Source organism: Podarcis erhardii (assembly GCF_964252035.2).
Source record: "Podarcis erhardii genome assembly, chromosome: 6".
NCBI lineage: Eukaryota > Metazoa > Chordata > Lepidosauria > Squamata > Lacertidae > Podarcis > Podarcis erhardii.
Window position 1 is genome coordinate 77,150,862 of NC_138510.1, and position 14,673 is coordinate 77,165,534.

General features: G+C 38.6%; 1 protein-coding gene across 3 annotated transcripts in view; it reads left to right on the forward strand.

Annotated features, from left to right (window-relative positions):
• The window catches only part of ARHGAP29 (Rho GTPase activating protein 29), a 120,957-nt gene that overhangs the window by 73,009 nt on the left and 33,275 nt on the right, over nucleotides 1-14,673 (forward strand). The gene's annotated exons all lie outside the window — the stretch shown is intronic.

The window sequence follows — 14,673 nt, forward strand, 5'->3', positions numbered from 1 at the left end:
ACTGGGTACTCAACCTGACACTGACCATGCAGCTGTTTCCTCAAATTAGGAAACATTACTTGGATAAATATTTGGGCTGGCATTTCATGTCAACAGTAAGCTGAGTAGGAGATAATTTACTATATATAATTTTTGTGGCATTACATGCCTTCAAAATAGGATAAGATATAACTCATCTAGAGCACCAGTGATGACTATTCCATTCCACTAGTTAACTGTCCCTGGGAAGACATGCAGTGGTATGCAAAACTTAAATATATGCCGTCAGTAATAGGCCAGCCATATGTAGAGTGATACTATAAAACACCTCTTAAGTTTACTGAGTATCACAATGTAAATCTGCATTTTGTTCAGGAAGATTAATTATACCAAATACAGCAGCTAAATGTTGTTTTAGTAACCTGTAGTTGCACCTCTTCATGTTTTATATGAGAAATATTATCATATAATATTGTGTTAACTTTACACCAGCCTAGGTGTGTGATACTGAAAGCAGTTTCTAAATAAATGAGTAAAGAATTAAATGGTGGTTTTCAGCCATATGCTGTAATATTACTGAAAGTCCACCTGAATGTTCTTCATTTAGACAGTTTCATCCAGGAGGTTCTTTACATTAGAACCTCTGTTGTGGATGTTATTTAGCTGTTAAATATTACAATGAATCTGGAAAACTCTTTGCAGATGGAAAGCTGTTATGAAGAGGATTCATTTTTAAAAATTAAGTAAAGTGCTAAAGGAGGCACTTTCCTGTGGGTTTATCCCATGGTGCATCTGTAAAGCCTGTAGCCACCTGGTCAGGACCAATCAAGTGAGTCTTTCCCACAGAACTGGCACCCTGCCACAGCTTTGTTTTTAAATATTGCAGGAGTGCTGTGTGATAAGCCTAGAGTAGAACTTGTCTTGCAGTACTCCACAGTATTTTTGGGAAAGAAGTGGACCTCATGTCTTGCCTTTCAATAAAATTTGATGATTCTTTACATAGCATTTTGAGATCCCTCTCACCACTTGGTCTAACACTTAGTTTACTTAAAAGCATACTGTGTGTTATCTTGCTGCTGGAAAGATTGTTACAATTTGGGGAAACTGGTACACTATCAAACAGGAGCAGTGTTATGTTTTTACAATTAAAATTGTAAAATAAAGACTCTTACAAGTTCTTGGGATTTGGTGGGATACACATTTTTTAAGACAGCCTTAAATTTGAGTCCTCAAAGTTGAGATACTTCAAGTTAGCATACAGCTATCAAGTTAGAATAGTGTTATTTTAGAATTTTGCTGCTTGAAGTCTCAAGAAGTTCTTCCCTACTGGTCCTTCCGCTGGCAGGTGAAGGATCTTCTTATTTCTGAAGGCTTTTAGGAACTATCTATTTCCAAGGAAAGGGCTGGTGCTGTGATTTTATTATAGTTGCTATTATCTGTATTTTAGTAGATATTTTTATATATATTGTTTAATTTTATTAGTGTTTAATTAGTTTTAAATGATTTTTAAAATGTTTTTAGCTGTTTGTTTTATCTGTAAGCTGCCTTGAGTTCCAGTCTGGCGAAAAAGGTGAGAGATAGATAAGATAGATACCTCACAATGTGATTTGCTTAGTGATATCTTTGGAGCAAACTACATGTAATAAATGTGGGTGACTAGCCTGAGGCTGCTGCTTCAAAAAGAGAAACAAACCAGGAAGGCACAGTTCACCATTGTTTCCTGTTTTGTGAAAATTGTAGATTATAATTAATTAATTCCAGACAAGCTGAGATCTGGAGGCCACCTTTAAGCCATGTTTTCCCACTTGTGTGAAAGAAAGTTCAAAGTGGTTGTGCACAAATGTGTGAAGCTCTGGTTTATAAAGCCACAAAATGTACAGAGCAGGTCAAGAACACAGCATTGTTTTACCTGAAATGGGATTGTTAGCCAATTGTCAGCCAATCCAATCATGCTTTGAATATGAAAATAGTAATAGGTCAATTAGTTTGAAACTTCTTAATGAAACTTCAGATACCATAGTTATTATGCCTTTGGACCATTTGCTGCATATAAAAAGTCAGAAGTGTTTTTAAAAATAAAGCATTATGCATAGACCCTGAAAGTTTTTGCTGCAAAGTAGTAAATAGAAAAAGCCTTTTAGGCAGGTTAAGGCAACCCCCTCAGGTAGCAAATGTTGGCATATTCACAAGTGGCCTCAAATTTTCATTTATTTGGTTTGTTCTTATCAGCGTTATATTTTCTGCTGCAGGCAGCAAAATATCTTGGGCTACCTCTGTAGTAAGATACTACTTAAGGTTGACAAAGCAAAGTCCACCTCTTTATTAACACTCTGTAATCCCATAATCCTTGCTTTGTGTGGTCTTTGCTTAGGTAGACTGGAAGAGAATAGCCTTTTCATTTATTCAGTTGCTTAGAAAATGGGAAAGTACAGGACAAATGACAGGTTAGAATGCTAAAAAAATCAAATATTAATTTCAAACATTAATTTTGACACACACACGTGTGTGTGTGTGTGTTGTGACTTGATTCTTTTTCTACTTTGCTTTGTATTTAACTTTTGAATACTATGTTGAGTTTGAAAGTAGATTTTTTTAAAAAAATTAATAACAATTTTAGCTCCTCATTAACAATTTATGTAGTAATGTTGTTGGGCATATACATATGTTTTTGTTGAGGGTGGATGTGTGTGTGTGTGTGTGTGTGTGTGCGCGCGCACACACACACACACACACACACAGAATGACTTTGGCCATGATCCAGATTACAATGTAGTACTGTATATACAATGTCCTGCCTTTCCCATGGGAGCCCTTAAAAATGTATTTCTGAAGACTGAATTTACTCCAGATGGCTTCCCAATATGGCACAAAGGGCTGTGTTTGGGGAGGAAAATCAACAACCTCCTCTCCAGCAAGAAGAATTTTTTTCTGCTGGCATCTACTGTTCTTTAGATCCCATTCTCAATTTTTTAAAGGATTCAATCTATCTGAAGACCCGAATTTCTGGCAATAAGTTCTGTGGGTGAAAAGTGAACATATGGTTAGCTGTACCATTTTGAAAGCAATGGAGCTTTGTATTTACTTTTAAAAAGAGCACCACCTATCTAAATCTGGCACTGGGAGTCAGATTTTTGTGACTCTGAAGTTTAATGTTGGCCATGAGACCAACTAGTGTTTCTGGATTTTGGCAGCCTTTTGATAAAACAGGTTAATACTTGAAAACCTTAACCTATTCAGTAGAGCTTTTTTTTTTTTTTTTTTTTACTTGAAAGCAAGTAGCAGTTCAAAGTCTAAATAAGCTGTTCAAAAATAGTAAGAGTACAAGCCTGCCCACAGAGGACACCCTACATGCATGAATATACAGCAGTTGGGGCTATTGGGGTCAGTGGGAGGGAGATCTGTAAACTTCTGTGTCCCCATACAGCCCTTCTCTGCTTGCTGCATGGTCTGGTGGATCAATAACTTATATCAAGGTGAGAGAGAGAGGATTGGGTGAGATACTGAAGACATGTACAGACCTCTCATTCACCCTGATGGATTGCTGTGCTTCATGTGCTTCCTTAGGGAAAGAAAAACAGGACTCTGAAATCTTGGAAATGCTGTATGCATAACTGACTGAATTGTTCTATAAGTTGTTGGCTAAAAATATATATATAAAATGGAACGGTGTTATACTATATGACAGTTGATGACTGACTACGTTGTGTGGTGCCGATAATACTATAAAAATGTGAGTGAAGAACTGTGAGGAAATGCAAACTGCTTACAGTTTGAACGTAGATAGCTACTTAAATAAGCTTTGTTCCCTAATGAAGCTTCAAAATGGCTTTCTGTTTCTTTTGCATTAGAATTTCTGAACACTCCACATCAGGTAAACAAAATTCCAGAAATCACTCCTTGGTAATAGCACTCATTTTTAAAAGCCTAATTTTAGAGAGAAGTTGCTAAATCGGATATTATATTGCTTAGCTTGCCTAAATGCATCTGGGTTGGATGAGACTGGAATATTAAGGCATATAAAATCCAAGAAGTTAAAGGAATGAGGCATAGAACATTTTGAAATAGATTGATGAAAAGCAGCATTGTGGCAGTGCTTCCTCCCCAGTGGAGAGTTGCTCCGTAAATTTAAATGTGAATGTGGAAGAACTGGCTTGCTGGTGTTTGACAAGTTGCCTTACTGAAATACTGAATTGCTTGAGGAAAACTAAGAATAAGGCATTTTTCAAGGATAAACCATAGTTGACAGCACATTTAACTGTAGAAGGTTATCTCTTGCTGTATCTTAAAAACCCTTAATTATTGCTGTTACATTTTGGTTGAAGTAATGGTCGCATGGTACTCAAGACTGAATTCCACACTGTGAGAAAAGGAGACACCTGTTGATCCAGTGTACTCAAATCATTGCAAATTTCCATATTTGGAAGATGCTTGCAACAATAAGTTCCTAAACCTGCAGCTACAAATCTGCAGTATAGAAGTGCTGTGGTGTTTATAAACCTGTTGGCCTGTAGCTGTCCCACATAAATATTGTAATGAGTTTTTCACTCAGTGAGAGAAGTAAGAATGACAGGTCTGAACAGCTTCAGGTACATTTTAAGAGATGGAATGGCAGACCTTCCTAGGATCACATTTATGCCACCTTGGGTTCCATGTAGGAAGAAAGGTGGAATTTATATGTAAGAAATAAATTGTATTGCATAAAATAAATAAATTCCCAGAGATAATTGGTCAGTTATAGGTTGCTTTTTTATAAGGTCATCTTTTGATATGTGAGTCAAGATAATATAATGGGATCTTATTTTGCAGAAATCAGTGTTACATGTTAATCATCTCCTCTATGCATTGACAACACATAACTTTGGTTCTCAAAAGGTTGCACAGGCTGCCCATACACTTCTGGGCCAGATTCAGAGTTGTTGCATTAATTTACAAAACCCTAACAACTTGGGTCCAGGATACCTCAAGGACTGTCTAAACCAGGCTTCCTCAAACTCGGCCCTCCAGATGTTTTGAGACTACAATTCCCATCATCCCTGACCACTAGCTAGGGATCATGGGAGTTGCAGGCCAAAAACATCTGGAGGGCCAAGTTTGAGGAAACCTGGCCTAAACCCTTACATCCCTGCCCAATCACTAAGGTCGAAGAACAGGCTGGTCAACTTTTCATACCAAGTGGACTGTAAGTGTACTTTGACACTGTCTTGTGCTGCACACCAGGGGCGGAGAGGCCAAAATTTGACACCCTGTCCACATGCTGACACTTCAAAGCCAGGAAAGTGAGGCACCGAGATTGGAAGGATAACTAGGCCTGACTTAACGAAAGGCAGCACAAGTGTTGCTGGGGCCTGGGGGAATGCCAAATGTTCTGAAGGGCTGCCCTCAGGCCACGTGTTGTACCAGCCAAACTTCAAGGGAGCCACTATTAGTGGTCTCAGAAACATTGTAGTCATGAGAATCTCTGTGTTCAGCATTATGGCCCAGTTTTGTGGAACTCCCTTCCGATTGAGTTCAGTTGAATTTCCAGTCCCTACCAATACTTTTCAAAAAAATTCAATAGGAGTTTCAATTAAAGTCTGGTTTTAAGGTTTTAACTGTTTAAAAATATTTTTCCCCTATTTTATGTGCATCCCTTTTAAATGTTTATAGTTAAACAGTATATACATTGTGTAAAGAAATAATTCATAAATGTTCAGAAGCAGCTTTTGAGCACCAGTTGTGTGGAAAAGGCAGTTACAATGCCTGTGAATATTTAGAGGCATCTATCTGGCTGCTGTAGAAGCATGTTGCTGGACTAAATGGTCCTTTTATCTGATCCATCAATGCATTGGTCTTTGATTGAGTGGATATTTTCCCTCTTATTGCATTGCAGTTATCTGTACTGCTGTTTTGCTAGTTTCGTTATTGATGGATTTTGTAGTTTTACTTTATGATTTTAATATAATTTGTACTTGTTATAATTGGGATAGTTTTGTAGTGTGCCTTTGGACCTTTGCTGGACAAATAAACAGTAAAAATTTTCATGATCCAGTAGACTTTCTTGCACTTAGGCTGAACTTCATTGGCTAATTATAATCTTGTACAGAACTCCCTGATGTCTACCAATAACTGGGCAATTGAGTAACTCCAAGTTACCCAAACTTAAAACTGCTCAGGCTTCTAAATAAATTTTTGGTAGGTGTATACAGCTTTGTGTTTTGTCTTGTGAAATAAGCTCACTAGTGTTTTGGCTGCAAATAAAAAATTGAAAATGTCTATTAAAAGTTTGTTAACCTCATTTATACAAACAAATCTTCCACTTGTTAATGCAATTAAATGTGTTGGAAGTGATTCTCATTTCATATAATACTTGTGAGCTTCCTATCATTTGTTACGCAATTGATTGTTAGATATATTTAATTCATGTGGAAAGGTAGGCTATTTCCAAAATGATCGACTCAATACTCAAGTAAAATATGTTCCAGTAACTGAAAGTTCAAGTAAATAAAAGGATTAGAGCTTCCTGAAGTTTTCTTCCTGACAATAGGGCACTTATTGTTTGAGACTTAGGATGTTTTGATCTGGTAATGTTATTACAAGGCAGCTTTTGACTTAGTGATAGTATGCTAGAGCTAAAGGGAAGAATGTATTTAGTACAGAAGACTTAAGTTTTCATTACTTTAGAAAGCCCTTACCCCTCATGTCTTCTGTCATATGTGTCTGATATTGCTCATCTTTTGCCCTTGAGGGAATCATCTTAGGGCTAACCCACACTTACCTTTCCTCTCCTCTTTCAAGGCATGGTCTGTGCTTTAAAGTTCTGTTTCCAAATGCCCCCTTTTTTTGCTCTGTGGCTTTCCCTGTGAAAACCCATTCTTTATAGCTCAATCAGAGCCTTTGCAAACCTTACTATCTTAGGGTCAATTTAAACATTTATCAGAATTGGGTGGTAAAACTTTTCCTGGATAGTTATTCTGCAGCTGAGGGCAACACATGTTTGAATGCCTTCCATATAAAGTACATACATCCATTCACCCATCCACACAAAACCTAGCATTCTAAGGAAAGGTGTTCAACCCCAGCTATCTCTGTTTTATGCTAACTTGCTTTGTGCAGGTAGGAGAACATTAAATATGCAGCCTGAAGTAATACAGTATTAAGAAAAGCAGTGCCTCCAAGTTTTGATCCCAGCTGGTCCTGGGGTCTCTTAGCTACAGATGCCAGTGATATAACCTGGGGCATTGCTTATACAGTGGTACCTCGGGTTACATACGCTTCAGGTTACATACGCTTCAGGTTACAGACTCCGCTAACCCAGAAATAGAGCTTCAGGTTAAGAACTTTGCTTCAGGATGAGAACAGAAATTGTGCTCCGGCGGCGCGACATCAGCAGGAGACCCCATTAGCTAAAGTGGTGCTTCAGGTTAAGAACAGTTTCAGGTTAAGTACGGACCTCCAGAACGAATTAAGTACTTAACCCGAGGTACCACTGTACATGCAAAGCATTAACTGTATATTATAAACTGCTAAGTTGTGGCTGTGCTACTGCAACCAAATAGGTGACTCTATAGAAGCTCCATACACTATTAGTACTATAAGTTTCCAAATTATTGCCCAAATTTCAGTGTTTCAGTGTTTGCAACAAAAAGACAAATATTTTGGTATTGTCAAGATTATTTTGTGTTATAACAGCAAAACTTCAAAGTGAGTCAGTACCTTCGAAGCAAAGCAGAACTACATCAAAGAGGCAACCTACAACACAGCTATGTCCTCCTTTTGCAAAAGAGAGCAACAGATCCCTGGCTGGTTTGAGCCCATCATTTAAAGGACATTGAGCCTGTTATTGCTGCAAAGCACTAGGCTCTTGTGAACTACAAGCGTGTGTCCTGCAAAAAGAGGCAAGGAGCGATGTCCAGCAGATTGCCAGACAATATGCCAGCAACTGTTGGCCAAAGCCCCTGGGTAGGACAGGATCCCAACAGAAGTCCTGAAAGCCGGCTTCAGTTCCTTCCTCATGATACACCTCCACAGCCACTTCTTGCAGTGTTGAGAACAAGGATCCGTGCCACAAGACATGTGCGACTCCAGGATTGTGACCCTCTACAAGAACAAATGTTACTTCCATGACTATAAGGACTACCATGGAATCTCCCTGTTGAGTACTGTGGGGAAAGCCTTTGCTTGTGTAGATCTCAACATATTACAGTCACTCATTGGCAGGGTCCTTTCCCAAGTCAATGTGTCTTTAGAGCTCAGAGGTCAACATGATTTTCTCATTGCATCAGCTACAGGAGAAATGCTAAGAGTAGAGGTGTCCCTTGTATGTTGCCTTCATAGACCTGATGAAGGCCTTTGACCTCTTTAGCCACTTCTCAGCAAGACATTCCCAGTATGTTTGCACTCCTGTCTCAGCGACATCTAGGCTGGCTTGGTCATGTCAACAGAATAAAAGATGGTATGATCCCCAGGGATGTGCTCTACAGGGAGCTGGCTTCAGGCACCAGGCCTGTTACAAAAATGTCTGCACATGAGACATGAAGGCACATGGCAACATCAACCCTGCCATGTGGGAATCCCTTGCAGATGACTGCAGTGCCTGGAGACAATCAGATTGTGTATCCACAGCAGTGACTAGAGGAGGAATGACCATTGGGAGGAGCATAGGAAGAATAAACGCCATGGTGCGTCTGCAGCAGCACAACTGGACACCTTCATCTGCCCCCGCTGCAACAAAACATGTCTCTCCCATATCATTCTCTGCAGCCACAGCAGACGCTGTAACTCTCGAATGGTTTTACTTCACCCTCAAAGGTGCACTCCTCCATTGTCTCTGAGACACAATGGTGAGAAGCGTGAAAGGGTTGCTGAAAGGAAATTTGCACATTTCATACACATTGCATTTTGCACACGTAATCGTGCAGGTACATACTTCAACTTAATATTCCTCATAGCTTCTGCCTCATGTACACATGATGTGAGACTTCCATTTTGAAACTTCTCAAAGTTATTTCGAAGCATTTTTTCAAATAGAACATCTATTTTCAGTTTTCAGTCACTTTTATTCCAAAATCTAGTTACAACTACTATTTATACATAACACATTAGTCAAAATAGTCAGCTATTCAGTTTGATACTGTGGTATTACAAAATAATTAAATGTTTTGAACTATAATGTGGATTTTTATACAGAAGGCCAGTTATAATAAAGCACCAATTTCCAGATCCAGGTAGACTTTCTAAAACAAATTCATTATTAACTGATGGTTTTCTGCATAGTGTAGCTTTTCTGCATGTGAGACAGAAATATGTACACACATCTTCAGATTTGTTTCCCCCCCTCCAGTGAGAAATAAAATAAACACTCTTTTCCTTGCTTAGGATTCCTTTCCATTTTAGTTCCATCAGTATTCAGTAATGTGCAGCTGATAGTGTTTTCATGACTTTCCATTAATCTAAAAGTATTTATAGCATTATTTGTATCTTTTGTACAGGAAAAGAATGCAGGTGGCTTTCTGGTCAATTTTGTTGTGAGTGTATGTTCCCTAATTTTCTAGAGAACATTCAGTATAGTGTAGTGTGTTCTTTCCCTTGGGGAAATTGTGTGATGAGTTAAACTTGGATTTTTTCCAATAGTTGCAGATCTGTGTGTCAGACAGCAGCAACACAATTCATTGTTTGATCATTTTTGCTAAGTCTGCAATGTTCATTGGGGAGTTTCAAATGCAGAATCAACCTGGATCGTTTTATGTATTTTGTACTTTAAAGGATCTGCTAATTACTTTATTTGTCCCAGTGCTATTTTAGTTATTAGAAAAATTATATTTCCATGTATTAATATTTTCAAGGCTCTAGTTTCAGCGTTTGTTCTTCCTTTTAAATATTGATTTATAATGTCAAACTTTATCCCCCCCCCCCCCCATGTCTAGGTTGGGGTCGGGGAGAGAAAATTGAGGTGCTGTGACTTGGACTATATTGAACATTTCAACATTGTAATAACCAAATTAGAATTAAAATTTGAAGGTTTACATTAAAAATCTCAAACGTTCAGAGAGGATGTGCATTTATGGTAGAGATTTTCATCTATACATATGCCTATCTCTTCCTATACCTGGCTCCCTGTGATACAAGTTTGTCAATGTGCTCTTAAATTTGAAAATAGCTTGCAATGCAGCATGGCTGACTGATCAGGTGCAGAGAGTAAGAAAGGTTCTCTGAATCAGGACATACCATATTTTCCCATGTATAACCCCTACCCCCGTGTATAAGACTCCCCCCTATCTTCGTTCCTCTGGGGGAAGATTGCTCACCCCCGCCTGACCAACGCTGCTAAACGAACATGGTGCAGAAGCCGCCAATCGTCTGCCCAATCGCCGCTACAGCAACCAATCGACAGCAACACTTGCCGCAGCCACCAATCAGCTACTCTATCATCGCTGACAATCTCCTGCTCGTGGCACAAACCAATCCCCTGTCCCCGCTCTGCACTATCCATGTATAAGACGAGTCCCAATTTTAAAAGGTATATTATCATAAAAAAAACCTCGTCTTATATACAGAAAAGTATGGTAGATCTGAAAGTAACAGACGTGGCTGTGAAGTAAGTAGCTTTGAGTTCAATTTCACCCACACATCCAACACTGGCTTAGAGGAGATAACTCTATAATCTTGCTTATGCATACTTGCTATTCCCACAATATGACAAGGGAGAGAGATTTTGGGTTACAGTTAAAAATCAATTCAATGTGAACCAATAGTTTTGGGCTGGGGATCAAAAACCCTATTTATTTTTAGATTACATTAATGAGAACATGATTTCTGACACCCAAAAAGTGTTATTGCACCCTAGCCTGGTAAGATCATATTGAGAGTAGAGCTCTTATGTAGGCACTAGAAATGAGAAAAGTTTGAGAAAAGTCAGAGATGCAAAAGCAGTGGCTATTTGTTTTCAGGTCAGGGGACACATTGACCCATGGTCAACCCTGGGGTGTGTGTGTGTGCTGAAGTGCAAAATTAGGTGAGGCAAAAGTGTAAAAGTGGGTATGGTGAGAACTGCAGTTCTCAAGTCTACCTTCTCAGAGGCTTTTCCAGCAACGATTCTACATTATATTTGAATCATTTTTATTATTCATTATTAATTTGGTAAAAATATTTTTAAAGAACTCATTTACAGGGGTCTTGGACTCACACCCTTTTGACATCGTCCATGGGTGATAGATTGTTGGATTGTTTGAGTCTCATAAACAGTGTCTAGCAAAAGAAGACCTGGCTTATACAACAGTGCTTTTCTCAACTGCATGTAATGTAATTGAAACTGACTTGGCAGGAAGTTGTGTTGAAGCTGACAAGCTTGATTATGGAACTTTATTTTGTGTTTGGATGGTGGAATCTATTAACTGTGAGGCCATTATTGTAAGTTAATATTTGTTAGACAAAGGTATTCCAATTGGAAAGGAGGTAAATTGTGTGTTTAACACCAACTTGGGGCTTCTGTGTCTGAAACTGGAAAATAATTGCAGCATCTCAACAAGTTTTTAAGATTATCAACTGACATTTGATTCTTGCTATCTGATGTGTAAAACCTTACTAAATTTCATGATATTTTAACTGAAAAGGTCAAAGCCTTTCTAGTACACTACTTGTGTGGTAAAGCATTTATTGTTTTCTACATGATAATATTTCCATAAAGGCAGTATTTATGGGAAATGTTTTATATCGTAATGTTTCAGCTTCAAACATTGGAAGGCTGAATTGTTCTAGGACCTGAATATGCGGAAATTTATTCAGAGTTGGAATTTTCATCATCCTGTTCCTCCCTGGCTTACTCTAATAAAGTAGTTTTGTCTTTTTTGCTTGTGATTTTTCTGTTGAAGTTTCATTCAGGAAGGCCATCGTTTTGCCTTGCTAAATCTAGACATGTGAATAAAAGAAAGGGATATGGTGGCAAAGCAAATTGGAATGCAGGTAAAGTTTCAAAACTAGAATTTCTGTATTGCAGATATTTCCTCAAATTCCCATTTGTTTTAGCTATGCCCATAATTTGTTTCATTCAGGAATATATTTTATCTTGCTGTGTTTAAGTTTTGTCTGGCTGAACAGGTTAAAGTTGTTGGTTGTAATGCAGGTCTAGTTTTTTCCATACTAGTTATTACATATAAATTATTATTTACACTGTTCTTCAATGCATGGTATTATAAGCCAATAACAATAAAACAGTCTGATTCTAAAACAGTAAGTTCCTCAATATGCATAATTATATTTCTTATCCCATGTCAAGACATGGCAGGAGTCGGTATGGTTGCACCTGCAGAGACCCATGGCCTCAGAGAAGCCCTACCACTGACCAAAGACAGTAGGTCAATATCACAATTCTTGATGAGTAAAATGACAGGTGAAAGCAGAGCTAATAATAATAATGATAAATATTTCATTATTATTATTACCCCATCCCAGCCACTCTGGGTGGCTTCCAACCAAATATTAATACAGCATCAAACATTAAAAACTTCTCTAAACAGGGCCACCTTCAGTTGTCTTTTAAAAGTAAAATAGTTGCTTATTGCAACTATTTTGCAATATACTATTGCAATAGTTGCTTATTATCCAGAGATTCATGATTTGATACTAATTCTAAGCCTCTTTCCACTGAGAAATGGAGGCAAAGCAACTATGGAATTATGAGTGGCAGAGCTTTAGGAAAACTGGGAGTTGGGTCAAATGTCTACCCTCCCTGGAGGTGACCTTTGGGGAAAGAGGTTCTCCTGTTGGATATGGGGTACCCCCAATCCAGGTTTGCCAAGGACATTCCTTCCAAACAAATAGGCCAAACAATTAGAGAAGCACTATCTTACCTAAATTGAGTATGTCAATTTTTGCCTGCCCCCTCAGTTTGACCTGTGGCATCCTTTGAAAGCAGCCCGAAAGGCATTGCAATAGGTGTTTCAAGAACACAGTAAGATTCTTCAGTATCAAACCAGTGGCCCATTTAGTCCAATATCCTCTTCTCATAGTGGACAACCAGATGCCCATGGGAAGCTCAAAACCAGGACCTGAGTGCAACGGCATCCTCCCAACTTGCAATTTCTATAGGGGGCTGGTTTGAGGAAGTCTGCTTGACTGGGAATTCTCCCTTCCTCCAAACACAAGCAGGGTACTCTTTAGGGCAAAAGGGTACTTGCAGGGGTTGGGTTGAAGTGGTTGTTCAAAGCAGGGCTTAGCCAGGGTTCTTGCTCTGGTTTTAATCAGAACTGCAGAGAATTATTGAGTTTCTGATACTTGCATTTCCCTTTGAGGTGAGCAAAATGAGCTCAAGAAGCTCATTTTTGGGCCTTAGCCTGGTGGACCTTGCCAGTATCTGTTTACAAAAACTTGTATCTGGATAGGCAGTTTTCAACATTATTTTTTCCATTTAGCAGACACTGAGTAACTCTTGTTCTCTGTGTGATGTACAGAAACTGCTGAAAACAATTTAAAGTTAGGAAATCCATATAAAACAAACATAATTCAGTAAAGCATTCAAGTTCTTTTTAACGATAACACTTTGGCTGGTACTGCTTTTTAAGTCCCCTTTAGTAGGGCAACATGACTATCTGTGCCTTCCAAAATCCCTACTTCTACATATCTCTTGTACAAGAACCCTATTATTGAATATATCCCCTTGAATATATAAAATGTATATATATAGAGAGAGAGTGAGTGTTACACCTTTGATTTTACTTTTTCAGTGTCTTTGTGTAGTGAGGAGTTGATCCATTGTTCTGGCTAACAGCTTAAGCAATTAATAAAATACTGCTACCTCTTTAAATGACCTCAAGCCTGATTGATGCAAAGTTTTATGCTGGAATAGTGCCAGACCCACAAGTACATGCTTCTGGTTCCATTGCTTTCACTGGAGGCCCAAGTGTCCTCAGTGGTGAGGACTGCTCATCACAAGCTTCAACTAGTACACCAGTGATGCCTGTTTCTGGATAGGATTAGCCAACTAGAACCAATACATTAGTAACCTCAAGACTGCGCCAGTTTGTGTGGCTACCCTTAAGGCTGGTTTGGAATTTGCAGCTGACCCAGAATGAAGTGGCTTGGTTGCTGAGTGAGGGGCCTTTCCCAGCATGTATAACACATGTGCTGAAAGAGCTGCACTGCTTGCTGGTTTGTTAGCAAGCTGGGTTAAAGGTTATTTTATTAACATATAAGGCCCCAAATAGCTCAATATAAGATTACCTGAAAGAGCATCTCTCCCCGCTTCTGCCACCCTATAGACCCATTATATCACTACTGTGGCTGAAGGAGACCCTGTTGGTTGTGTTGCAACCTGCAGAGTTCCATTTTGAGGCAACATGGATATGGGCCTTTATCTGTGGCTGCACCTGTGCTGTGGAATGAACTCTCTGCAGTATGGCAGGCAGAAACAATAATCTATGTCCATTGCTTATTTTTCCTCTTCGCCCAATGCTTTCGCTCACCATTGATGCCAGTTTTTAATGACTATAGTACTGTAATGATGGTATTCTATTTTTTTATGGATATGTTTTTTTTCTTTGTTGCATTATTTTACTGTTGAATGCTGTTTTGGGATTCTTAAAAATGATAGAAATGTTTTTATTAAACAATACATCTGATATCTCCAATTACTCCTGCGCTGCCTTTCCAAAGAACTATAGAATTGTACCCCAAATGATTCTTTACGCTCTGTTTGAAATGCAACAATTCTTCTTACACATT